This window comes from Xyrauchen texanus, chromosome 36, assembly GCF_025860055.1.
Source record: "Xyrauchen texanus isolate HMW12.3.18 chromosome 36, RBS_HiC_50CHRs, whole genome shotgun sequence".
NCBI classification, from domain to species: Eukaryota; Metazoa; Chordata; class Actinopteri; order Cypriniformes; family Catostomidae; genus Xyrauchen; species Xyrauchen texanus.
Window position 1 is genome coordinate 2,091,446 of NC_068311.1, and position 27,955 is coordinate 2,119,400.

Sequence of the window (27,955 nt, forward strand, 5' to 3'; positions counted from 1 at the left end):
GGTGACACGGTTATTCGCCGCAATCCGGGTGGTGGAGGACGAGTCTCAGTTGCCTCCACGTCTGATCACGTGACTCATTGTGCATGACACCGCGGAGACTCACAGCATGTGGAGGCTCATGCTACTCTCCACGATCCACACACAACTCACCACACGCCCCATTGAGAGAACCACTAATCACCACCACGAGGAGGTTACCCCATGTGACGCCACTTCTGAGACCGTCAATCCGCGCATCTAATCACGTGACTCGTTGTGCATGACACCGCGGAGACTCACAGCATGTGGAGGCTCATGCTACTCTCCACGATCCACGCACAACTATCCAGAGTGAGAACCACTAATAGCGACCACGAGGAGGTTACCCCATGTGACTCTACCCTCCCTAGCAACCAGGCAAATATGGTTGCTTAGGAGACCTGGCTGGAGTCACTCGGGGTGTTAGTCAGCGTCAATACTCGCTGAGATACCCAGGTCCCCTCCTATTCTTGCTTCTAACTGTTGGTAATTGTGGAATTACGTGCATAAATACAAGATATTCATTGAACCTCAATTCATTCACATGAAGCTCAATGCCCACAAGAACAGAGATACTGGAGTATTCTAACGTAAAGTTCAATTTAATCAATTTAATGACTTCTACTCACTGTTTACACGTGTGTGTGATCACACAGTTTATCTCAGTGAGTCAGAAGATAATTACTGCTGTCAGTGGAAAACCAGCCAGCTCAAATAAAGTCCACAGGAGCTTCTTTCTTTCTCTCCCTCGTGCTCTCTACAGAACAATAAATAAATTGGTTTTATTGCGATTATTAGCACTGGCGATGTCCAGTTTGATTGCACACTTGACTGTGTCGTTTTGAGAGTCACTGCTGTGGTTGGAGTATAAAACGTAAAAAAAAAAAATAACCTCTTATTTATATCATGTGTTGCTCTGAAAGCAAATAGCAATAAATAAAACGGGACAGAATGTGTGTCCAACGTAACGCAGACCCATCTGGACTGTTAAAGTGGCCCGAAACCTGGTCGTAAAGAGCTTGGAACATCGTCATGTGCATCCAAACGACTGTTTAGTTAAATTGACTGTTTTTGGTGCAAAAAATAACATCGTCATCGGAAAAGAGTCAAATGAGAAAACAAGGTATGATACAACCTTTTTAAAGAGATATTAACGAGTGTATTAACTGGTAGTCATTTTTCTCTAACAGCGAGATTGTTCTCGTTTTTCAGGTCCATTAATTTTACAGCCCTTAGAGTTCCCTAAATCATCACGGAGTTCCGAGTCCAGATATTCTCCCCAATTTCCCACGCATAAGCACCACGTTTGGATACTTTCATGCTACATTGAACAGGCTACGATTGTAGAATGAGACTTACGAAAATGACTATTTCTCCGAGGCATCCTTGATAATCACACTAATCTTTATATGTCATAAACTCGCCAGTGTTTTGTTAAACACCGGTTAAGTGTTTCTAGCCGTTTCTAGCACTAATACATTCTACACATTTGGCTTTCGAAGATGGTGTTGGTGTAGGAGGTATGTCTGTGTAAAGGTCATTCGTAGCATCCGGGCAAAACAACGGTTTGATTTCCCGCCCTCTGGGGTCAGTGACTCCAGACCCAAAGGTCAACTCAATGTTTACCGAGAATGCAGCACCGCTCGCAGGTATCACGAACTGTGCTGACAGGACATCAGCAAGAGAGACCGGTTGGTTTGCAGCATCTGTCTGAGATTGAATAAGCATATTCTGTTCAGGCTCTCGGAGGCAAAACATGCTTACAGTCACATTGCATCAGTGCTACATTCAGATGTGCAATTAAAGCTTCTATGTTCAATACATGTTGACCATTGCGTTGACAATAGTTTTATTGTTGTAATAATTGTCTGAATGTTCCACTCGTGAATAAAGTTCTAAGAAACAGTGTGTGTAGATGCATCACAGGAGCACCTACACCAGCATATGCCAACTGTGCACCCTAATCATTTATATTACAATTGTTTTAACACCAATCACAGACTTGTAAAAATACAAAACAGATTTTTCAGATCCATTTTGGAGCCAAAAGAGCTGGACGCATTGCTGCCAACTAGTTTCAATGGAAAGTAGCTAAAGCCTGCTCAAAGTCGCTAAATGTCGCTAGATGACGTCACACACTAATTAACATATTCGCGACGATACAGCGTCTCATTTGCATTTTGCATAGTGTCCGTCCTTTACATGTGTTTGCTTCTCTGTGCTTACCGTACATACTGTAATACCCTTTATCTATCAATCACTCAGTGAGAAAGTTAGAAGCGACGGTAACTTTCTTATCTTTTCTCTCACACAGCATTCAGCCACAACAAACCACAATGTGCATATTTACAAAAAAAATTATACATGCATATTTACAAAACTCTATGTGCATGTTTGCAAAAAACCTATGTGCATATTTACAAAAAAAAAACTATATGCATATTTACAAAAAAAAAACTATGTGCATATTTACAAAATAACTTTATGCATATTTACAAAATAACTATGTGCATATTTACAAAATAACTTAATGCATATTTACAAAATAACTACGTGCATATTTACAAAATAACTATATGCATATTTTTATATTAACTATATGCATATGTACAAAATAACTATATGCATATTTACAAAATAACTATGTGCATATTTACAAAATAACTATATGCATATTTACAAAATAACTATATGCATATTTTATATTAACTATATGCATATGTACAAAATAACTATATGCATATTTACAAAATAACTATATGCATATTTACAAAATAACTATATGCATATTTACAAAATAACTATATGCATATTTACAAAATAACTATATGCATATTTACAAAATAACTATATGCATATTTTATATTAACTATATGCATATGTACAAAATAACTATATGCATATTTACAAAATAACTATGTGCATATTTACAAAATAACTATGCATATTTACAAAATAACTATATGCATATTTACAAAATAACTATATGCATATTTTATATTAACTATATGCATATTTACAAAATAACTATATGCATATTTACAAAATAACCATGTGCATATTTACAAAATAACTATATGCATATTTTATATTAACTATATGCATATGTACAAAATAACTATATGCATATTTACAAAATAACTATATGCATATTTACAAAATAACTATGTGCATATTTACAAAATAACTATGCATATTTACAAAATAACCATGTGCATATTTACAAAATAACGTATATGCATATTTTATATTAACTATATGCATATGTACAAAATAACTATATGCATATGTACAAAATAACTATATGCATATGTACAAAATAACTATATGCATATTTACAAAATAACTATGTGCATATTTACAAAATAACTATATGCATATGTTTATATTAACTATATGCATATTTACAAAATAACTATATGCATATGTTTATATTAACTATATGCATATTTACAAAATAACTATATGCATATTTACAAAAAAGTTTTGTCATGTGATTAAGTGCATGAAAAGAATAAAAAATAAACGGTCAAATTCAACTCTTTAAATGTAAAACTAAAGGGGAGCAAACAATACAGATTCGTGATTGGTCCTTGGCCTTCTCACCTGTCTCTCTGTCAGTCTCACCGAACAGAGCAGACGCAGATAGAGGTGTGCATCCCAGACTGGGTAGGAAAGCAAAGTATTGGCGACTTTCTTCTACTTTTTTGTCCAAAAAGTCGCTAGATTTGTTGCTAGTTGCTTTTTTTAATAAACTATATACATTTTTAAATAACAATTATTGTTTTCTACATAAGTTCCCTTGTTTTGACTGAACACACATCATCTATTCAAGTGCAAGGGCTTATGGGTATTCCTCACAGCCATGATTTGGTAATGTTGAGCTAGAAGTACTCGAAGCCAAAGATTAAAGAACATTTATTCTGTATACATGTAATTTAGTTAAGAGAGGAAAGGTAACTTAATTAAAACTAGTAAGAATAGTAAAAAAAAGAAATAAAGCTTGAACTATTTATTTATTCATTTAGTTACAATTTGAGATAACTATTCGTATTTACAGTGAACATGTAATTATTTGTATTTTTATCATGTATTTTCATAGTTTAATATTGATAGTGTGACCTAAAACTGTTCATTCTATAATAATTATATTTATAGTTCATTTTAAAGTGATTAAAGGCCTGTTAAAAAATATCCAATTCAGTTTTAATGTGATGTTCATACCCCCTTCCAACTATTAGCATAATTTAAGAAAATAAATAATAAATAACTATTTTTCTAAGCAAATTATTATATTTTGAAACATTATAAATGCTAAAATATGTAAAATCTTTGGAATAATAATAATGCCCTGATTAATCACATCATAAAACCATAAACATGTTATAAGAAAGTAATTTTGCCAGTTTAGTCCATTCTGATTTCATGTTGACTTTAGAGGGTTAATCTACCCAAAAAGGAAAGTTCTGTCATCTTTTACTAACAGTCATGTTGTTCCAAACCTCTCTTACGTACTTTCTTCTTGTTGAGAATGTCAGCGTCACCATCTGACATTCAGACTAAAACATCTTCTTTTGTGCTCCATAGAAGAAAGAAAATCAAGCGAGTTTGGAATTATGGGAGAAAATGAGTTTATTATTTTGGTTGAAATGTTGCTTGAACTTTTCTATCAACCTTTTGTTTGGTGCCTTTCTCAAGATCAACTCTTATAGGGTTCAAACGAATGATATTTGGGCCACCAGCCTAAATCCATAAAATACTCCCTGTTCAGTGCATGAGCACATTTCCTTATAGATGAATTAACCCTTCGCAGGTGCACTGAGAGAAATGCTGAGCGTGTAGAAAACTCGCCTCTGTTTACTTCACTGGATCTTTGTTTATTCTCTAACCTATCATAAAACACAGAGAACTGGCTTTATGTCTTTTGTGAGTGTGAATGTTGTGTGGAGTCTATTACCGTGTATGATTGTCTTCACACCTGCTGTCAGAAATATGAATGATATAAACACAAAAATGAGCTTACGGGACAAAAATCCCCCCCTCTCTCTCTCTCTCTCTCTCTCTCTCTCTCTCTCTCTCTCTCTCTCTCTCTCTGCTCTCTCTCTCTCTCTGTCTCTCTCTCTCTCTCTCTCTCTCTCTCTCTCTCTCTCTCTGGTGGTGAAATGAAGCAGGCATTTGAGAGAAAAGAGTTTTAAACTATTCAAGGCCTTTTCCTCTGTCGTCTCGGCCGCTGAATATGTCCTGTTTTCATTTTACTGCAAACTGACAATCTCAAAATGGCCGCGGATGCACTGGAGAGAGAAAGAGAGAGAGAGACGAGCTAATGTTTACAGTCTTTGCTTTCATCCTCGCCATATCCTGCACGAGTCTGTGATGCTAAAAAACAACCTGACGGATGGAACTAGAGAGTAAAATAAGGACTATTATTACAGGATGTAAATATGACATTGAGAGTTTTGTTTTTGAAGCCTTATTCATATACTATCCATACTATATAATGTAGTGTGTAAGATTAAGATAAGTGTGCTCCAAATGGTAGTTTGAAAACAAGTGAACATGATCAAACCTTTGGCATGCATTTAGGCGAGAATCAGCTGTTTTTATAAAGGCAGATTTGTATTAAAAGGTTTTAATGTGTTCTGGCATGTTATCACATTTATATGGAGTCACGAGTTTGAGTCCCAGGTGCTGAGTGACTCCAGCCAGGTCTCCTTAGCAACCAAATTGGCCCGGTTGCTAGGGAGAGTAGAGTCACATGGGGTAACCGCCTCGTGGTCACTATAATGTGGTTCTCGCTCTCGGTGGGGCGTGTGGTGAGTTGTGCGTGGATGACGCTGAGAATAGCGTGAAGCCTCCACACGCGCTACGTCTCCGTGGTAACACGCTCAACAAGCCACGTGATAAGATGCGCGGATTGAAGGTCTCAGACGCCGAAGCAACTGAGATTGAGGCGAGTCAATACGCCACCACAAAGACTTACAGTGCATTGGGAATTGGGTGTTTCAAATTGGGGAGAAAAAAAAAGTAATTCGATTACAGTAACTAATTACTTTGTAACCGGACACCAGAACATAATAACATGCGTTACAGACTTAACAAAAATGGACACGATTTTTGGGGAGACCACACACTTTGTGCAAACTGTGAATTGAAATGCACAATCCTAGAATAATAATAGAATAGAAATGAGAAACAAATTGATATAAGGCCTTGCACAATTACTAAACTTCAAACGGCTTTTAAATAGTCTGCATTGACTGCTTCAGTCAGAACTGCGCGAGCAAGCGGCACCCTCTAGCGTCTGTACGGCGCACGCTGAGCAGCACAGCTATATTAGATGTTTATCACATTACAATTTGAATAGCAAATGTTGGCTATAGAGGCAGAAAGCCTGAAGTACATCACAGATCGAAGCAATAGTCAGTGATCTATCAGAATTATAAAGTATGAGCAGTGGATGTATGATTCTCTCATTTTTATGATTTGATATAAAGCGTTGAATGGAGGACTCTCTGCCATCCACCAGGGGACGGAGGAGCAGCTGAGGACCAGTCGACAGCATGTCCGGGGCCGGCGAGCCCGTCTCTCTCTCTCTCCGCTTTCTTTTCTCTCTCTCTCTGAGTTTCACTCTGTGTCATTTGAGTCATCATTGAGTCTGTGTCATGTATTTGGCGCCATCTCCTGGTGGTCATATGTAACATACGTCACAATTGTCACTTCCATAACGCATTATTGTGGGTGTTTGTGGTATGGTTGACATATTATATTCAGAGCTCTTTCTTTGTCGGCCACAATTCTCTGATTGGTTGATTCCCACCACCCCCCACGGGATCATGTGTAATGTAGTTCTGCACCAGAGTTTAAATAATGTGGACCGATGGCTTCAGCAGAGGCATATACCATCGATTAACAACCTCAGAGCTAACAGTAGGTCTGCCTATAAACGTTTATAAGTTATCGTTATAAATCAGTTCGCCTATGGAGAAAATGTATTCCAGAACCAGTTTGTTGGGCTCTAATGCTGTTCTGTGTTTGAAAGTTTTTAATATGTTTGTCTGTAAGCATGTACATGCATTCGTCCGGACTTGATGCTAAGGACAAAATAAGCTTTTTACATGGTAAACATGTACCTGGCCTGTCCAGTGCCCAGATCACATGACATTTATGCGGTTGTTACTATATTTAGCCTCAACTGGATGTAGAATATCTCACAACGCCTTCAGAGGTGTATCATAGCTCTCCATCTCTCGGCCAGTGTTCCCGTCTCTGTTTGGTATGTTTTTCTCCCCTCTGATATGGAGAAAACAATTGTTTCCTGCATCCAACACTGTGTTTCGAAGAGGGACAAAGTGAATATTTAAAAGAGCTCTTCTTTAACATTTCATCACAAGATGCGCTTTGGGTTTCTGGAGGCGACATTCTCCTCTCTGCCTCATCTGTGATGCATAATAGATCTGTCCCCTGGTGCTGCATGGTGCGGGTACAGATGTTAAAGTGTCCCTGGAGGAATTCCCACAGTACCTGCTTTAAGAGGCCATATTTCTGGCTGAGAGGACAGCAGCCCTCGAACACTTCAGCGTTAGTCTGTTTGCCACATGAATCTGAAAAGCTGAGGGGAGGTATTAATAAGACAGGATGACAAAGTCCCATTGATCCTGTGAGAGTGTATATGTGCTATGATTGCAGGTAGGCGTACAGGATGTAATTGTATCTCCAACTTTAATATGGGATGTTTTCTTTTCCTAGAAGTATAATCAGATTATTTGGGTCTTTTCTGTTATTACTACCTTTTCAACTCAGTAGCTTAAAAAATGTATAAGCTTGTGTAATGGGAGCCGGCTGATGCTAGGGGCTGTAGCCTTTAGCCTCCTTGTTAGCGCACCCACCTCCCACGCCGGAGATGCCGGTTCGAGTCCCGTTCGGAGCAGGGGCGAGTAGGACCGGTTACAATGGTGCCGTGACCCGGATGGGAGTGAGGTTTAGGGGGGTGAGTGTAACGGTGCATTAGCAACAGACGCTAGGTGCTGTAGCCTTTAGCCTCCTTGTTAGCGCACCCGCCTCCCACGCCGGAGATGCCGGTTCGAGTCCCGTTCGGAGCGGTGGCGAGTAGGACCAGTTACAATGGTGCCGTGACCCGGATGGGAGTAAGGTTTAGGAGGGTGAGTGTAACGGGAGCCAGCTGGTAGATAGCTGTGCAGTGTGTATAAACCTCACTCTCCTGACCTCAAGAGGTGCACTAGCGACAGACGTTAGGGGCTGTAGCCTTTAGCCTCCTTGTTAGAGCACCCGCCTCCAACGCCGGAGATGCCGGTTCAAGTCCCGATCGGAGCGGGGGCGAGTAGGACCGGTTTGTTTCTATGACTCACGGTAAACGCGAGTGCAAATTTGGGCAGTTGGTGGCGCTAGAGGGTTTGAGGTAGAGATGCCAAATTTGCGGAGGTAACACATCTGACTGTCCTCTATCTGTGTGCCAAATTTCATAACTTTTCCTCAAGCGGTTCTATGGGCGGCCAGAAGAATAATAGGAACACTAACGAAAACAATAGGGGACTTCGCCTCTTCGGGGCTTGCCCCTAATAATAATCCTAAATGTAGTGTTCCATTTCTTTATGTAAACTATAATGTAATCTCTTGCTTTGCTATAATGTATCTATAGCTTTGTGGTTAAATATGTCAAGGACAGTCTTTCTTTTTTTGCAATGCTGTTAAGTGTTTCTAGTGGTGCAGATGACATACTTTACCTTTAAAACTAATTTCAAATAATGAATATATTGCTTACTTTACATGAGTCAGATCTTTGAGCTGTTTTTGAGCGCTGGTTTTGCCGTGATATAACTCTCTCAGTAATGGGAACGTTGAATCATACGAGACCGAGAAAGAAATTACTCTAGTACAAACACTGTTTGGACATGGAGAGTCTGAAGCCAGAGGATCTTAAAGAAGATGAGTAGAGAAAACAAACAACGCAATGAGACCAGACTGAGAAAATCTGAAAACCATATTTACTGAGGATGCTATTAAACACTGTACACTGGAGACTCAATCTCTCTCACACTATCCAGACAGAGATTACAGATTTTATCTGTTAACGTTGTTTTTATGTGAACATTTCAGACAAATTGGTGGTTTGATATGAAGGAGGATTGTTATAATGATCACGGAAGAATTTTGGAGGCCATATTCTACACTAAATATTTTTTTTATTCCACAAAGTACATTTATAAGGTTAGATTTGTAGCAAGAATAGTCATTATTTATTATTTCAAGACCATTTTCTACCTTCTCTATGAACTTCTGAATTTCACAGGCTGTTTTATCTACTGTATCTTTAAGAGTAATTCGTATGTAAATTACCTGTTTTTGATTGGCTATGATCTGAATATCAATCAGGGCGGGTCATGTTGATGAATACTGAACAGGTGTTGAATATGTAAATGTGGGCAGTCATATGTTAATGAGCTCATGGTTGATAATAATACTTACAATAAAACTTTATTTTCTATAGCGCCTTTAAAAGTTGCATCTCAAAGCACTTTACAAGAGATAATAATCACATAATTATCACAGAAATGTAACCCTAAAAAAGTGAGTTTTAAGAGAAGATTTAAAAATACCAAAAGATTCAGCAGGACTAACCTAAGAGGGAAGAGAGTTCCACAGTTTTGGAGCAAAAGAAGAGAATGGCTATGTCCCACAAGGACATTATATATAATGCTGAAATATAAACCAAAGCAAGACCATGCTTTTTTAATGTGTTTGTGGCAGGGCGGAGGACAGGGCCGGGTTGTGATCATACACACCCAGTCCCTTATCAGGCTAATTAAGCCTCCGAAAGGGATAAAGGCTGATGACAGATGGTGGTGCGACGAGAGAGAGATAGTTTATGGACATGTCCGTCATGTGTGTTTGTCTTTTGTTTGAGTTTGAAATTAAACTAGTATTTATATTGAAAAGCCGGTTCTCGCCTCCTCCTTTCCATTGACTGCTTTACACTGGTGCCGAAACCCGGGAAGGAGGAGGGATGCGCCGTAGTAGAGTTCTCGCCACTACCGTCCACCCCAACGGAGCAGCCGCGGCCATCTGCCGGGGGATGAGGAGCCCGGCCGCTTGGAAGGAGACCGCGAGGGGAGAAGGGGCTCCTAACCGACCACCTGGAGTGGTCAGGGCCGCTGACAGGGGTGGAGGAGTCACCTACCAGCCGCTGAAACGCGGCGGGGTCTGAGACCGCCGACGGCGAGCGGGGAGGGGCTCGCTGCCGACCGCCTGGAGTGGGAGAACCGCTGCCAGGGGCGGGGGAGACCCCTTCTGTTCCCCAAGAACGTGGCGGGGCATTCCGTCTGCCAGGGGCTGGAGGTCTGCCTCCAATCCGCCCGGAGAGGCGCGGCTGTCTTGTTAGAGCACCTGCCTCCCACGCCGGAGACGTCAGTTCGAGTCCCATTCGGAGCGGTGCAAGTAGGACCAGTTACAATGGTGCCGTGACCCGGATGGGAGTGAGGTTTAGGGGGGTGAGTGTAATGGGAGCCAGCTGGTATATAGCTGTGCAGTGTGTAAACCTCACTCTCCTGACCTCAAAAGGTGCACTAGCGACTGACGCTAGAGGCTGTAGCCTTTAGCCTCCTTGTTAGAGCACCCACCTCCCACGTCGGAGACGCTGATTCGAGTCCCGTTCGGAGCGGGGTGATCAGGACCGGTTACATAAAGCACCTCAATATACAATATGAGAAAATGCTAACGTATTGATCAGTTTGTCAGCCACCGATAAAGATAACGTGGGGCGCAGTCTTGCAATGTTTCTGAGTTGGAAGAATTATGTTTTAACAGTATTTCTCTTGATGAGGATCAAATGTTAAATGTGCATCAAATATCACCCCCAAATCTTTCAATTTAGTTTGAAACTCCAGAGCAGAGACAACCATATTTAAGGTTAAAGAGTGAACCAATGAGCATTACCTCAGTCTTATGATGCTCATGATGTCATAATCATGATGATATCTGAACAGCGGTTTGTTTGTGGACTATTTTTCAACATGTGTCCCATTTAAATAATGAAAGTTTTAACTTTTTACTTGTTTTTGTTTTCAAGGTTATCTTCACTCTTTCCAGATATTAATGCGATGTGTTGCTGTGGGTCCAGAGAATCCCCGGCGGTACAGGCACAGAAAAGAATAGAAGAGATAAAAGATAGATAAATGAAGAATAAATATATAATGCAGATGTGAATGAGGCTCCTGCTGCTTAACATATAGTGTGTTCAGCAGATTGTGTGCAGATCATACAGAGAATAATGATGACAGAGAGAGAGAGTAAATCAGCTGGGAGACAATCTTCATAGTGGAAGTATTTTTATCTCACTAATATTTGTATTAATCTTCTACTTTTTTAGTGGTGATACTTTCATTAGTATGTTGTGCTTTAGCAGTTAGACAGATTGCACATTAAAATAACTTTTGTAAAGTTGCATCTTTAAATTCATCCCCTTTAAAGCGACGCTTCATGAAAGCGAGCTCTGTAGACTGTTCCATTCTGTTGCGCACCGTCCAGCTGTTTTTCAATGCAAGAATGCATCATATGTGAACGCTCTTATTAATTAAGCCAGCTTAATTACTTTCTTAAGACCAATTTGTCAACTAATCATTCAGGCAACCCAACGACTAGTCAATTCTGACGATATGTAGTTTTGCACATCAGTAGTCGGAACATTCAGACATTAATGGTTGGGTCGGCGTTGCAATTTACAACTGAGGCTTCTGCTGGGTCTCTGTGTGGCGAGCAGGGCGGGGCCGCGTGGCATCTGGGCAGAACGAGGCTGGGAAGATAAGTGGTGAATGAGTTCCATATGTGTGCCACACCAGTCTCTCGTTCCAGTGAGTGGCAGTGGGAGTGTTTAAGGGGAGGAGACAGCTACGTCTACGTGTTGTTAAGGCGGTCCCAGATTCCTCTTTTGCCATCCTGAAATTGTTACACTGGTGCCGAAACCCCGGAAGGAGGAAGGATGCGCTGTCGTGGAGTCCTCGCCGGGAAGCGGAGGAACCGCTGCTGTCCGTCAGGAGAAAGAGGAGCCATTGCCGTCCGTCAGGGGATGGAGGAGTCGCTGCCATCCGCCAGGAGTTTGAGGAACACCTGCCATCCACTAGGAAGTGGAGGAACCGTTGCTATCTGCCAGGGAATGGAGGACTCTCTGACGTCCACCAGGGGACGGAGGAGCAGCTGAGGACCAGTCGACAGCATGTCCGGGGCCGGCGAGCCCGTCTCTCTCTCTCTCCTCTCTCTGCTTTCTTCTCTCTCTCAATCTCTGAGTTTCATTCTGTGTCATTTGAGTCATCATTGAGTCTGTTTCATGTATTTGGCGCCATCTCCTGGTGGTCATATGTAACATTGTGCTTCATGTGGATTATCTAATGATCTATACATCTGATTATCTTGTGTGTGGACTCATTTGAAAGATAATCGACTATTGCCACAAATTCACCAACAAATTGGTAAGTGACATACAAATGGAAATCTGCCCCGCAATATCTAGAAAATGTGTTTTTAAAGATTCTTATCCAGGAAGACTGGACTTTATTTGGAGTTGTGATTGATCTATATGGGTTTTTCAATGACCAAAGCTTCAACTTTTACATTTGATCCGACACATATTGAATACTCAATGTTTACATTCTTTCAAACAATTGTAATTGGTCCATCTTGGTCAGGGATCAGAATGATGTCTGCATGGTAATTTGCATCTGAATTGAAAATATATTAATAAGCCTAAATAATAATATTTAGACTTGTCGTACCTGAACAATTATGCACAATTTCTATAATGCTAAGTGTGTGTGTGTGTGTGTGTGTGTGTGTGAGTGTGAGTTTGTGTGTGTGTGTGTGTGCGTGTGTGTGTGTGTGTGTGTTTGTTTTTGTTTGTCTGTGTGTGTTTTGTGTGTATGTGTACGTGTGTTTGTATGTTTGTGTGTGTGAGTATGTGTGTGTGTGTGTGCATGTGCGTGTGTGTTTGTTTGTGTGTGTGAGTGTGTGTTTGTGTGTGTGTATGTGTGTGCGTGAGTGTGTGTGTGAGTTTGTGTGTGTGTGTGTGTTTGTTTTTGTTTGTCTGTGTGTGTTTTGTGTGTGTGTGTGTGTGTGTGTGTGTGTTTGTGTGAATGTGTATGAGTGTCTGTATGTTTGTGTGTCTGTGTGCATTGTGTGTGTGTGTGTGTGTGTGTGTGTGTGTGTGTGTGTGTATGTGTATGAGTGTCTGTATGTTTGTGTGTGTGTGTGTGTGTGTGTGCATGTGCGTGTGTGTTTGTGTGTATTTGTGTGTGTGTGCATGTGTGTGTGTGTATTTGTTTTTGTTTGTCTGTGTGTGTTTTGTGTGTATGTGTATGTGTGTCTGTATGTTTGTGTGTGTGAGTGTGCGTGTGTGTGTGTGCGTTTGTGGGAATGTGTATGAGTGTCTGTATGTTTGTGTGTGCATGTGCGTGTGTGTTTGTGTGTGTGAGTGTGTGTTTGTGTGTGTGCATGTGTGTGCGTGTGTGTATGTGTATGAGTGTCTGTATGTTTGTGTGTGCATGTTTGTTTGTGTGTGTGTGTGTGTAAGTGTATGTGTATGAGTGTCTGTATGTTTGTGTGTGCATGTGTGTGCGTGTGTGCGTGTGTGTGTGTGTGTGTGTGAGTGTGTGTGAGAGAGGCCTGTGAAGGCAGATATGGTTTTAACAGCATTAAACTACATTAGTTCAAGGTTAAGATTAAGTTTAAAGGTTTGAGATTTGCCATACGAGTTATTAAAACCAAACACACACACACACACAGAGCGGTTAAGGCGTCATATGATTTCAGCTAGCATTGAGCGTTTTGAAGAACATTTGATAATCCTGTGGAGAGATTACACACTTAATCTGAAGGAAATTACAAAAGCATTTTTGAGGAATTAAGCATACGTGAAGCATAAATCCACAGCAGAAAATGTTCTTTACATGAATATTGTGTCTTCTTGAGTTTAGCTGAATTTATCTTTCAAAACAGGATCTTTTTAAAACTGACATCCGTCCAAGAACTATCTGGATGCGAGGAAGATTTTATAAAATAATTTAGCTGCAGCCAAACAGTAAAATGATGTCACACACACGTTAAGCTTTACATTGCATTTATACAGTCATGCAGCTCTGTGTTGACGTGTCGCAGGACTGTAAAACACACCACTGCAGAGAACCGCAGAGAGGGAGGAGACTGGTTAAAAACAGGTCACACCAAATAATCACCCACATTCAGGCTGGTAGATTCAGGTAGACCTTGTATTTATGAGCTCTGAAATGTTATACTGACGTTTAACTGCAATTAACTAAATATTTGGATAAAAAAAAAAGGCAGAGTCCTTTTAAGGTGGCACGGGGGCTCAAGTGAATCAATGAATCATTTATGTGAACTGATACATTTTTGTGAACCACCTGATAAAACCGGCTAAATATGTTAATTTACTGTACATGAACTGTTTCAATTAAAGTGGTCATGAAATGCAATTTATTTTATATAGTTTTATTATCTTCGCTGAGGTCTACTCATAAAGTTTTTATAATTATAGTCATAATTTAGTAATATATGATAATTTTCCACCCTGTCTCTGGGCCTCTGTCTGAAATGCTCGGTTTGCTTTAGTCACGTCAAAAGAAATAGAACCCATAATAATCAATGTCGCTGAATGCCATGGAAGTAAATTAATGTCCCATTCAATTTTGTGTGGCATATGCTGGCGTTACTACTGCCAAAAACCCAAATAAACTGTTTAGAAAGTTCGCGTCGATGCACCCGGTGCAGTACTCCGGGTAGGAAAGGAGTGCCCCAAGTGAATGAGTTGAAGTACCTCAGGGTTTTGTTCACGAGTGTGGGGAAAATGGAGCGGGAGGTTGGCCAGAGAATCGGGGCAGCTCTTGATCTACCAGTCAATTTTCGTTCCTACCCTCATCTATGGTCATGAAGGCTGGGTCATGACCGAAAGAACTAGGTCGCGAGTACAAGCGGCCGAAATGGGCTTCCTCAGAAGGGTGGCGGGCTTCTCCCTTAGAGATAGGGTGAGGAGCTCAGTCATCCGTGAGGAGCTCGGAGTAGAGCCGCTGCTCCTTTGCGTCGAAAGGAGTCAGTTGAGGTGGTTTGGGCATCTGGTAAGGATGCCCCCTGGGTGCCTCCCTAGGGAGGTGTTTCAGGCACGTCCAGCTGGGAGGAGGCCTCGGGGAAGACCCAGGATTAGATGGAGAGATTACATCTCCATACTGGCCTGGGAACGCCTCAGGGTCCCCCAGTCAGAGCTGGTTAATGTGGCTCGGGATAGGGACGTTTGGGGCCCCCTGCTGGAGCTGCTGCCCCCGCGACCCGACTTCGGATAAGTGGTTGAAGATGGATGGATGAATGGAACTGTTTACTTACGGTTTTGCAATCGGGTCCATGCTTAATTACTCCCAAAGCATGGTGTTAACTGGACGCACACACATCCAGTTTCCAGTATCATCCTGCAGTGAAATGCACATCGCCGGAAATGCATCAAGATGGTCAAAGACGTCCATCTAGTGCATGTTCACCCACACAAACAATTATAAATAGTGCAGATGAGTGAAAGAACGCATACATGATGATCAAAAACAACAATAGGCAGCAGCTGAATGAAACCGAATGGCTTCTCATTTTCAGAGTTGTAACTTGTCACTGTGTCTGTTAAAAGCAGTGGCAGATACATGACAGTGGTCAAAGATGACCGTCTAGTGCATGTTAATTACAAAAATAATTCCAAATAGTCCAGATGTGTCCCCTTTGGTGTTCAGTAATAGTTAGGCCACACTAGGCCTGTTTGTCCTGCTCTCTTCCTGTCTGAGTGCGAACTGAGCGCAAGTGGGCGGGGCCAAGGGTGCGACGATGTAATGGAGGCATTGATGTTTTTCGCTGTAGAGGCGGACATGAATTAATGTGCCCCCAAATGACGTAGGGAAGTTGCCGAAGTAGAGAACACGGCATATTTGCAGCTTGGGGATTTGAGTTTTTATTATATGCCAAAATATCAAGGACAATTTGATTACTCATGACATGACCCCTTTAATTGAATGTTCAGGTGAGTGTGTTTGATACGTGACAAAAGTAGTGTTTTGGAAAATATTGTTTCGAAAATAGCTGAGCTTACTGTCAAACTACTGAAAAAATTATGTTTTCATTATTTACTCCCCAACACTGGAATAGTGAGAGTACTTTAAGATATTTTATGACATTCTGCCGTAGATGTGACTACACAAATTGTCTGGGTCATATTCATTCATATGAACGACACTCGGGTAGATCAGCGACACATTATTGGCATTAATGTTAAACACGATCAGTCTGTTCCCTGCAAAATAAAGCATTTAAATGGGTCAGTCACAGTGAACGTCCATGAATATTAAAACCCTGACTGATACGGCTTTGTGTTTGACAATGAGGGAAAAATTCAGACAGGAAAAGAACAAAAAGCCTTCTACACTTCGTAATGGCAGACGCTGGCGTTGGACGTGTGTGAGCACTAATGAGCCGTCATCTGTGGATGGAGTGTTTCTGTGTAAAGTGCAACTCAGTGAATTATGGCAAATGTGCACGTGCCATCACGTGTTATGTTCTGCGAGCGGGCGAGCTGGGATCCACCAGCTGCAAATGGTTTCATTACAATGAGGTTGTTCAGTTGGGTTCAGATCTGGGCTTTGTGCTGACCAGCCAAGTTATTCCACACCAGTCTCAGTAAATCAATGCTTTATAAACCTCACTTTGTGCACAAGGACAGGAACAGGACGTGCTGAAATAGAAAAGAGCCACAAAGTTTGTTAAATCAAACAAATTACATAAAATTTCCTGGCTGAAACTTTTGATGTTGTTAATACTTTTTCTGAAGAAAGATAAATGGAAATTATGATTAAAGCCAAAATATGAAATGCCATTGGTTAATAGATGCTGAGTAATCCATCTTTTGTTTAAAAGTGGTTAAAATCACAATTTCGTTTTATGATTTGAAGCAAAACTACATGTAAAAAAACAGAGATAGCTCACCGTAAATCACCCCTTGTTTCATTATATGCAAGGGGATCTCAGTTTTTGGGCCACGCCCCCTTTGAAACAAGAAAAACATTCGATTTTGATCAAATTTTCTGTACATTGAAAATGGGTCAATTTGAAAATTTTTCGGGGGGAGCCACATTGAGAGTCTCATATATATTGGATTTAACCTCATAGGGTCTTAAATATGTTCATGTAAATCAGGGGTCGGCAACCTTTTTGACTTGGAGTGCCATCCTAGTCAATAGCTAAAAATATGGGCGAATTCAAATCGAAAGTGATCGCCCCTGTGTCTTACTCACTACAAAGGACAAAGCTCTTGACGTGGGCTCTCTAGAGAAACTATTTCATTGTAGCCATCACAAAAATCTATTTGTGAATAAATAAACTTTCTAACTTTTGTTTGTAACGACTCTTCGAGTGACGTCCCCTTCCCGATGTGCCCTTCTAGGGTGCAAAAATGCGAATGGCTGGCATGCGCTACATGAGTCTGTTGGGTATAATGCAGTGTCATCACATTTTAACTTAATCTTTAGTCTCCCATTCAGCTCATGAAAACATTTTGTGTGATCATGAGGAATGATTACATCAAGATGTAGATTGGAATGCAGGTGTCAGTGGCGGAGATTGGGGGTGGCCAGGGGTGCCACCATGGACCGAAGCCTGGCAACAGCCATTGCGAGCGGGGTGGCCAATAGGGTGCCACCATGGACCGAAGCCTGGCCACCCCCACTCACAATGGCTGTTTTAGTCATTTCTTTGGTCATTTTTTGACACAATTTTTTTCTTTAGAGGTAAATCATCTCTGTACAAATATACAAACTAAATGTGTGCACACCAAGGTCCCCAAACCTCTCTGTCCCGGGTGTCATTGTACCCCCAACCCTTCTCCCAGAGTCCGATGATATATAAATGCTGCCCAAACATTTCTGTGCCACCACAGAAGGATCGCTTGCCCCTGCCTGGCCACCCCTTTGAAAAACTCCTGGCTCCGCGCCTGGCAGGTGTGGAATTTCATCTCTGCCGTGCCAGTGATTACCCCTCCACGTGCCATAGGTTGCCGACCCCTGATGTAAATGGTTGGCTGGGATACAAGAACATACCTTAACATTGAAAATACACACTACAGCTTTAAGAAAACAAACAGAGTCAATATTGAATTCATTTTTTTAAGATCTCAAAAGATCTCTCTCTCTCTCGCTTTATTTCTCTCTTGCAGAATAATCCAGCTGGTAAGTAATACACGCTTCTGGTCCTTCAGGTATTGATTCACTTCAGTGTCTGTGAGGTGAAGCAGATGAGAACTAATTCCATCAGTGGCCCTGTCAGTAGAAAGCAATGATACTCACAGTACACACTACAATGCACATTTCAGTTTAAGATTGACCAACTATTTATATTTTTTTATTAAATTTTTTTATGCATTTGGCAGACGCTTTTATCCAAAGCCACATAAAGTGCCCTTATTACAGGGACAATCCCCCCGGAGCAACCTGGAGTTAAGTGCCTTACTCAAGGACACAATGGTGGTGGCTGTGGGGATGGAACCAGCAACCTTCTGATTACCAGTTATGTGCTTTAGACCACTACACCACCACCAAACATGTAACATAAAAATGTCACGTGACAACAATGTTGCATACTACTCTTTGAACCCATTCTGAAATCCTTTGCTTTGGGACCCTGGTGGTCAAAATGTGGACATTTGACTTGACTGTCCTAAAATCATATATTTGCTGTTGTCTAAGTCATTGGATTGTGCTTAACTTGTAGTGTATCTGCCAATGCCAGACTAGCCCAAAATTGCTTAGTATTGAAGGTCATGTTTCCATTTTTATTGTCCAAATCACAGGGATACTTGCTCTAATCCAGCAAGAGAAGGTTTTGAAGCATCCCAACTGTAAAGTGCAGCTCTGGGGTTATTTTTACACTGCAAACACAAGGGGTGGTTTGGCCATCATTATGTGAGGGGGATAAGAGAGTATGTGAAGGATTTGAGGAGAAAGGAGACATAAACAGGCCAGGAGAGGATAGAGAGAGCAGACTTTGATCATCTGAGGCAATAGCATTAGTAGATAAAAAGTGACTTGTCCTGGTTTGACCTCTTTCTCCTTGACACTGTCTACATGGTTCATAACTTGCAGATACATTCACATTTACTAGGTAGGACTGGGCAAAAAGTAGATTTTCAGATGAATTGCGACCTTCTTTTGAACAATCCCGTTATTGTTTCTTATCATATCAAATCGCCTTTATGGGGCTGTTCCTTAACACCGCTCCCATCTGGCTGGAGCCGGTCTCCCAGAACATACCCTGGCCAGATGTCTGTGTAATTGCCACCAGGGCCACCACCCCTTTCATGCATTTCTTGATGCAGTTCGGGGGTTCGATTTTGGTGAGACCGGCCTTATACGTATTTTTCTTGTTGGATTGGGTGAGCCCTTTGATTGGGAGATCTGAAATCCTGGATTTACTGGGGGTTGATCATCTCAGCTTAAAAAGATGGAGTTTTTACAATCGTAATGTGACCCCATCTCTGATGAACCCAGTCTCCGGTGCCTGTCTGCCCCCAGTCAATGCCCAGCCCTGTCGCCCTACCCCTGAGAGGCCTGCTTTGGTGAGCTGCCCATTTGGAGGAAAGAGGAGGACGAGGAGACAACACACCTCAGCTGAGTCTGCTGCAGCTCCCATAGAGGTGCCTGTGCCGTCCCTTGCCACTGCAGCCCCCCCGGAGGTGTCCACCCTCGTAGCTGCATCCCCCTTGGAGGCGCCCATCAGCCCTCGCTGAGGCAGTGCCCCTGGAGGCACTTGACCTCTTGCTACAGTTCCACTAGAGGGGCAAGTGTCCCTTGCAGCTCCCCCGGAGGCACACTTGTACCTCTGCAGCACCGTTTCCTCTAATTCTTGCCCGTTCACCAGCAGCCGCCAAGCCAGTGCATTACCCGTCGGCTGCCACCGAGCTAGTCCCTTCCTAGGAGCCACTGTGCCAGTCCATTCCCCAGGTGCTGCCACCGAAGTCCTGTTCCCCTGTTGGTCAATCCTGTGTCCCACCATCTAGTCACCTTTTCTGACCTGCCAGGCCTCGTTCCCCTGTTTGCCCTACCAACGGCAATTCTCCAGTGGTCACATGGTCCACTGCTTTCTTGGTTACCTGCCCTGGTCCTAGAGTTGTCTGACCTTATCTTTCCTCTTGACCCACCTGACCCACCTTTTGCTCCGATGCTGCCTTACCTCACCCCTGCCACCCCACCCTCTTCCATCTCAAGGGTTACCTGACCTCATCCCCACTCTGGAGCCGCCATCTGACCGTCTTAACATTGCAGTGCAACCTGGCCTCATGCCCGCCTTGGACCCGCCCACCCCTCTTCCCACTCCAGAGCCACATGAACCTGCTCCCGTTTCAGAGCCACCTGACCTTGTCCCTGCTCCAAAGCTACCTCCCCTTGGGTTCCTTCCCCATGCTCTGGAGTATTCTGACCTGCTGGACCCTGCTCTTGCTTCGGAACTGTCAGACCTTGCACCTTGTTTTTTGTTATTTCTTTCTGGTTTCCCTTTTGCCCCTTATGGGTAGATTATTTTACTTTATCGTGCTGTATTCTGGGTCATTTTAGGTTACATTTTTTGACCATTATTTTCCATTTTTGGCACCTTTTTTTCAGTTTTCTTTAATAAAGGATTGGACTTGCCACTGTCTACTTTTGGGTTCATTTGATGCAGTCTTGACATTTGCTTAAGAAGTGTTGCCACAAAATTAAAGTTTGCTACCATGCTATAATAATATGAAATTATTTACACAGCTCTATAATATCTAACTCCATATCTTCAGTGGAGATTTTAGAGATTATTTAGAGTTGGGGATGCGATGAGCTTCTTTTTTGCTATTTAACATACATTAAGCATTAACGGATCATTGTGCAATGCAAAGATTAGCTTTTCCTGCAAACATATATCACATGACCAGCTCCATAAAATAGCCTCAAACATAATTACTGCTGTTTGATTAATATATTAAAAGGCAACCACATTTAAAGGCTGCTGATTTTAGATTTCAGTTTGATGGCATGATCCTGTAGCTTAAAGTAGTTTGCCGGTCTCAACTGGTTTAGGCTATTTATTTATTTTTTTCAGCAGAAGTGTTGCCCGACCACATGCTGATTTGCTCAGATTTCTGCCATTTTACTCTCAAAACAGGCCAGGAGATTTCTCGCCTTCAAAAGAAATATTCAGCTCTCAGTTTGTATTGAATAAAATTACCACATTCTTTCTCCACGCATACTCATTCTTCAGCAGGGGTCTGTTATAGAGGAAAAGGAGGAGTGATTCTGACACACTCAGAGTCAGTGGTGAGCACACTAAACATATCACTTTAGAGAAACCACAATTGTGCATTTTGCGTTGGCTGAATTAATGGTTGCTCTCAACATACTGTATGACGTGGTCATTGCAAAACATCATGTGAGAGGGCAACTTTGTATCTCCGTCTATATAGACAGCTACCTTCGATCGGAAATGTAACCTTGCAAATAGCTGATTTGAAATGCTCTACATAGGCAGCAACTCCAATTCCGCTATGAGCCATGTAAAAATTATCTATGATGCATTCAATTCTGTCTAGGTAGGCAGCTCACTAGGTTTTGTAAAAGAGCATTAATCTGTAAAACCTGAGCAATGCAGAGAGAGCGAATGTCATGAACGACCTTGAAGCTTTTCAATCATGTTGCATTTAAATTGTGAGAAATTTTGTCACACATCGGCTTGGCTCTCATAGCAAATCACCCGTCATATCTGTCCTCTATGTGCTTTATAGACATGGCTCGGTTCCCTCCTTCAATGTGTATCTGTGGGATGTTTTCACCTGTTTTATGGTCTGCCAGGTGAAAACTGTAAGTCCAATCACACTGAAAGGATCAGTGTTAGGAGTTTGTTCAAATCTCTAACTATGAGCCTTAATAAGAGTGAAGCTAGCCTTAGCAAACACCACTAATAATAATCCATGGAAAATGTGTTATCAAACACAAGCCAAACTCATTGTCATAATGTTGTTAATTTTTCATGATATTCCCCTTTGTTGTGTGCTGTGCTGCATTGCACTGATGAAATATGAATAGAGATGGGTTGAGATGGGTATTTGCCCTCTACAGCTACAGAGTTATTGCATTTGGCGTTATTTTGGTTGTTATATAAACACTCTTCATAATGATGAATGTTCGCAGATGCACCTAATGCAGTTATTGATGCCATATCACGACTGTCTGACTGTTCTATAATCTGACCTGACTGCATATTCCACCATGTGCTACACTTCTCTTCTCATCTTGTCTCTTATTGTCTCATCTCATCTCTTCTCTTGTCTCTTCTCGTCTTGTCTCTTATTGTCTCGTCTCTTCCTTGTCTCTTCTCGTCTTGTCTCTTATTGTCTCTTCTTGTCTTGTCTCTTATTGTCTCTTCTTGTGTTGTCTTGTCTCTTATTGTCTCATAATTTCTCTTGTCTCTTCTCTTGTCTTGTCTCTTATTGTCTCATCATTTCTCTTGTCTCTTCTCCTCTTGTCTTGTCTCTTATTGTCTCGTCTCTTCCTTGTCTCTTCTCGTCTTGTCTCTTATTGTCTCTTCTTGTCTTGTCTCTTATTGTCTCTTCTTGTGTTGTCTTGTCTCTTATTGTCTCATAATTTCTCTTGTCTCTTCTCTTGTCTTGTCTCTTATTGTCTCATCATTTCTCTTGTCTCTTCTCCTCTTGTCTTGTCTCTTATTGTCTCGTCTCTTCCTTGTCTCTTCTCATCTTGTCTCTTATTGTATCTTCTTGTCTTGTCTTGTCTCTTATTGTATCATCATTTCTCTTGTCTCTTCTCCTCTTGTCTTGTCTCTTCTCGTCTCGTCTCTTCCTTGTCTCTTCTCGTATTGTCTCTTATTGTCTCGTCTCTTCTCTTGTCACTTCTCGTCTTGTCTTGTCTATTATTGTCTCAGCTCTTCTCTTGTCTCTTCTCATCTTGTCTCTTATTGTCTCGTCTCTTCCTTGTCTCTTATTGTCTCTTCTCATCTTGTCTCTTATTGTCTTGTCTCTTCTCTTGTCTCTTCTCATCTTGTCTTGTCTATTATTGTCTCAGCTCTTGTCTCTTCTCGTCTTGTCTTGTCTCTTATTGTCTCAGCTCTTCTCTTGTCTCTTCTCATCTTGTCTCTTATTGTCTCATCTCTTCCTTGTCTCTTTTCATCTTGTCTTGTCTCTTATTGTCTCAGCTCTTCTCTTGTCTCTTCTCATCTTGTCTCTTATAGTCTCGTCTCTTCTCTTGTCTCTTCTCATCTTGTCTTGTCTCTTATTGTCTCGTCTCTTCCTTGTCTCTTCTTGTCTTGTCTCTTATTGTCTCTTCTCGTCTTGTCTCTTATTGTCTTGTCTCTTCCTTGTCCCTTCTCATCTTGTCTCTTATCGTCTCTTCTCGTCTTGTCTCTTATTGTCTTGTCTCTTCCTTGTCCCTTCTCATCTTGTCTCTTATGGTCTCTTCTCGTCTTGTCTCTTATTGTCTCGTCTCTTCTCTTGTCTCTTCTCGTCTTGTCTTGTCTCTTATTGTCTCAGCTCTTCTCTTGTCTCTTCTCATCTTGTCTCTTATTGTCTCATCTCTTCCTTGTCTCTTCTCATCTTGTCTTGTCTCTTATTGTCTCAGCTCTTCTCTTGTCTCTTCTCATCTTGTCTCTTATAGTCTCGTCTCTTCTCTTGTCTCTTCTCATCTTGTCTTGTCTCTTATTGTCTCGTCTCTTCCTTGTCTCTTCTTGTCTTGTCTCTTATTGTCTCTTCTCGTCTTGTCTCTTATTGTCTTGTCTCTTCCTTGTCCCTTCTCATCTTGTCTCTTATCGTCTCTTCTCGTCTTGTCACTTATTGTCTTGTCTCTTCCTTGTCCCTTCTCATCTTGTCTCTTATCGTCTTGTCTCTTATTGTCTCGTCTCTTCTCTTGTCTCTTCTCATCTTGTCTTGTCTCTTATTGTCTCGTCTCTTCTCTTATCTCTTCTCGCCTTGTCTTGTCTCTTATTGTCTCGTCTCTTCTCTTGTCTCTTTTCGTCTTGTCTCTTTGCTTCTCTTCTCATCTTGTCTCTCCCCCTCTCGTCTCAACTGTTTTCTTTTCTTCTCATCTCTTTTCATCTTGTCTTGTCTTGTCTCTTATTGTCTCTTCTCGTCTTGTCTCTTATTGTCTTGTCTCTTCCTTGTCCCTTCTCATCTTGTCTCTTATCATCTCTTCTCGTCTTGTCTCTTATTGTCTCGTCTCTTCTCTTGTCTCTTCTCGTCTTGTCTTGTCTCTTATTGTCTCGTCTCTTCTCTTATCTCTTCTCGTCTTGTCTTGTCTCTTATTGTCTCGTCTCTTCTCTTGTCTCTTTTCGTCTTGTCTCTTTGCTTCTCTTCTCATCTTGTCTCTCCCCCTCTCGTCTCAACTGTTTTCTTTTCTTCTCATCTCTTTTCATCTTGTCTTGTCTTGTCTCTTATTGTCTCGTCTTTTCTCTCTTCTCTTCTCATCTCAACTCTCTTCTTTTCTTCTCATCTCCTTTCATCTTGTCTCTTCTTATCTCATCTCTCTTCTTGTCTCTTTTTGTGTTGTCTCAGCTTGTCTCTTCTCATGTTAACTTTTTTCATTTTTTTCTCTTCTCGTCTCAACACTACTTTTTTCATCTCTTCTCTTCTTGTCTCTTCCCCTCTCGTCTCAACTTTATTCTTCTTGTCACTTCTCACTTTTCATCTTGTCTCTTCTTATCTCATCTCTCTTCTTGTCTCTTTTTGTGTTGTCTCAGCTTGTCTCTTCTCATGTTAACTTTTTTCATTTTTTTCTCTTCTCGTCTCAACACTACTTTTTTCATCTCTTCTCTTCTTGTCTCTTCCCCTCTCGTCTCAACTTTATTCTTCTTGTCACTTCTCACTTTTCATCTTGTCTCATCCTTTCTTATTGTCTCGTCTCTATTTATCTATTTGATTAGAATGATTTGAGTTTATATTGAGAACTCTGACTTTTGATCGCAGACTTTGTTATCTTGAAACTCATATCTGAGCACAGTTTGAGACATTGTTGAGATCTCTTCTGAAACTCTAGAAGAGACCAATTTGAGATTATTTGAGAAACATCTGAGAAGCAGGAGACTTCAGCTAAAAGCTCATTTATAAAGTGAGAAATAAAAGAGATCTAATTTTAGATTTTTCTGCTACGTGCATTTAAACACAACAAACAAATGATTTTCTCCTCTTTCCCTTTGTTATACGCTATAGGCCTTGAAACTCTTGTGGGCCCCCCAAAAAGGCATAAACTGTATCTCTCTCTCTCTCTGTGTTGTCATGGCTACAGGTGGCATTGCTCCAGTTACCCAGAAGTCCTTGATTAGACAGGAGATGCCCTTCTGAGATGACTGACACAGGAACAAACTTCATATCTGGTGAGATTGTCAGTCATCCCCACCACATCTCATCTCTCTCTCTCTCTCTCTCTCTCTCTCTCTCTCTCTCTGCTTTTTGTGGTTTTTTTAAACCAGTAAACAAAAACAACCTGCCAGTGGAATTCTGGGAAATAATGGAGTTCCAAAAATGACAAAAAAGCCCCACAAGATTCTCTGAAGCTGTACAATACTTTGATGGTTACGGAAAACTTGAAAACCAGTTGCATCTGGCGTCAATGACATCAAATGTGGTTTGACGCATCTTCACGCCGCATGTCATGAAGACTTTATAATATGTAGTGTGCAAGCCATTATGGTGATTTTTTGTCATTTTTGAAACTTCTGTTGCATGAAAAAGCAGCTTGTATATTTTGCAAAACAAAAATATCATACATTTTCGAATAACATGAGCGTGAGTAAACGTAGTGACAGAATCCCTTTAGGAACCGAAGAGCATGTACGAAAGCCATTAGCTCATACACTCTAATGACATTCCAGCAGTTCAATGATGTTCTGATGTTTTCCTGTAAGTCTGACATGTGGTTTGTGTGGTCTGTTTCGGAGAGACATTGAGTCAGACTCTACAGCTTGAGAGCTATGACATCATATTTGACCTCCCTCATCATCTCTAATGCATTACACGGCTTTAACGGCAGGACTAATCGCTCAACCACACAGTCTGCTTTCTGGTGGCTTTAAATCGGTAGTAAATATAAACTACAGGGTGTAACTGGTTACTGGACATTCGTGAGGGCCAGAAGCCTTTCTAGATTCCGGCCAATAGTTAATGCAGTAATCGAATGCCAGTTAACACTAATGTAATACAGGTTATGACAATAATAACAAATGAAATGCTCGATTTTAAGAAGAAGTGTTAGCAGTGGGATACACATGGGTGAAGTTGACCTTCAGCCTCCACGTCCTGTTCAAAACGCCTCCTCAAAAGTGTGCCGGCGGTGTTTTAAGAGGGGAGTAGTCCTTCGCAATTGAGCTCGCACTTCATTCTGGTATAAAACACCCACTTAATTCTGATGCATATCCAAAAGTCCCGTCCTACATAAAGCACAACTAACCATATAATTGTGCAATGTTCTTTGAGGTTCATGGTAACATATATACATTTCAGTGTTTGATTTTAAAGACATTTAAGACATTTTGGTACTCTTGTGTCTCTACCAAAACCAGTTTAAAGACGTTAATGTAACAGATATAAAACTTCAATAGGAAGTCTTCATGTATAAAATATCGAGAGTTACTTTTACTTTGGCATTAGCAGGTTTATAGATGGGCAGAGCGTCCTTATCCTGTGATATGAGCGATCACGGCTAATGCCTTCAAAGTAGAAGCACTATAAAGTACATCTACCTCATCTACGTTAAGCAGGCAGACGTTTGTAGCTTCCTGCAGCAATCATGAAGTATTCATTACGTGCTTCAAGGCATAACTTCTTATTGTATAATTCATCACTAAAGCTCACGGGTTTATTCAGTAGAATATCACTGCCAACTTCCTCATCAAGGTGATGGAAATGATCATATATGCACATTTATAATGAGCTTTATTAATAGAGGGAAGAGGTGCACGCCTCGTGAATGAAAAAGAAATGTTGATAGAGGCTTTGTGCATCATTGAATGGGATTCTGGGATTTGTGTGTGTGCTGGACCTTGTCGAGTTTACTGGTACCTGGGGTCCCAAATTAACTTTTTAAAAGTTGTAAATAGCTCTCATTGGCAATGATTTTTTTTTATATATATATATATATATCTAAAATGTAAATAAATTGAACTAGCAACACCTAATAACACCTAAAAACTTCAAGAGATTTCTTACCAGAGGCACTTTTGTTGGCGCTGGCACGCTGTTGTGTCACGTGACTTTGTGTGGCAGAAGTTTAACCCTTAAATGACAGTCTAGATTCTTGTGAACTGTATTCAGTCATTGTTTTGTTTTGTTTGTTTTTTTAATCATTTAAATTATGCATTCGCGTATAACTAAGCCAAAATACAACATCCACACATACTGTTGCACGAGGATAATGCCAAATTTCACATTATGCCCAATTTGAGTCTGATATGATGTTGACTAATATTATTATTATTATGAACTTTCCTCAAGAAACTCTTTCCAAAATAACTCAACAAACAGAAAGAAAATAAACACTTTTTGTAGAAAATATCCAAAATTATGTCAAAAATATCCAAAATAATTTGGGATATTTTATTCAAAAAGCGTTTAAAAAAAATCCAAAGAAAATAAACACTTTTTGAATAAAATATCTAAAATTATGTCCAAAATATCAAAATAATTTTGACATAATTTTTGATATTTTATTCAAAAAGCATTTTTAAAAAAATCCAAAGAAAATAAACAATTTTTGTAGAAAATATCCAAAATTATGTCCAAAATGTCCAAAATTATGTCCAAAATATCCAAAATTATTTTGACATAATTTTGGATGTTTTCATCAAAAAGCTTTTAAAAAAAATTCCAAAGAAAATA

The 27,955-nt window shown here is 40.8% G+C and overlaps 1 protein-coding gene across 1 annotated transcript in view; it reads left to right on the top strand.

Moving 5' to 3' along the window:
• Positions 1-27,955, top strand: part of lrfn1 (leucine rich repeat and fibronectin type III domain containing 1) — a 153,535-nt gene that overhangs the window by 75,134 nt on the left and 50,446 nt on the right. Inside the window, exon 2 of the mRNA XM_052106773.1 lies at positions 25,368-25,455. The gene's annotated coding sequence lies outside the window, so the exon portion shown is untranslated. The remainder of the gene's footprint in view (positions 1-25,367; positions 25,456-27,955) is intronic.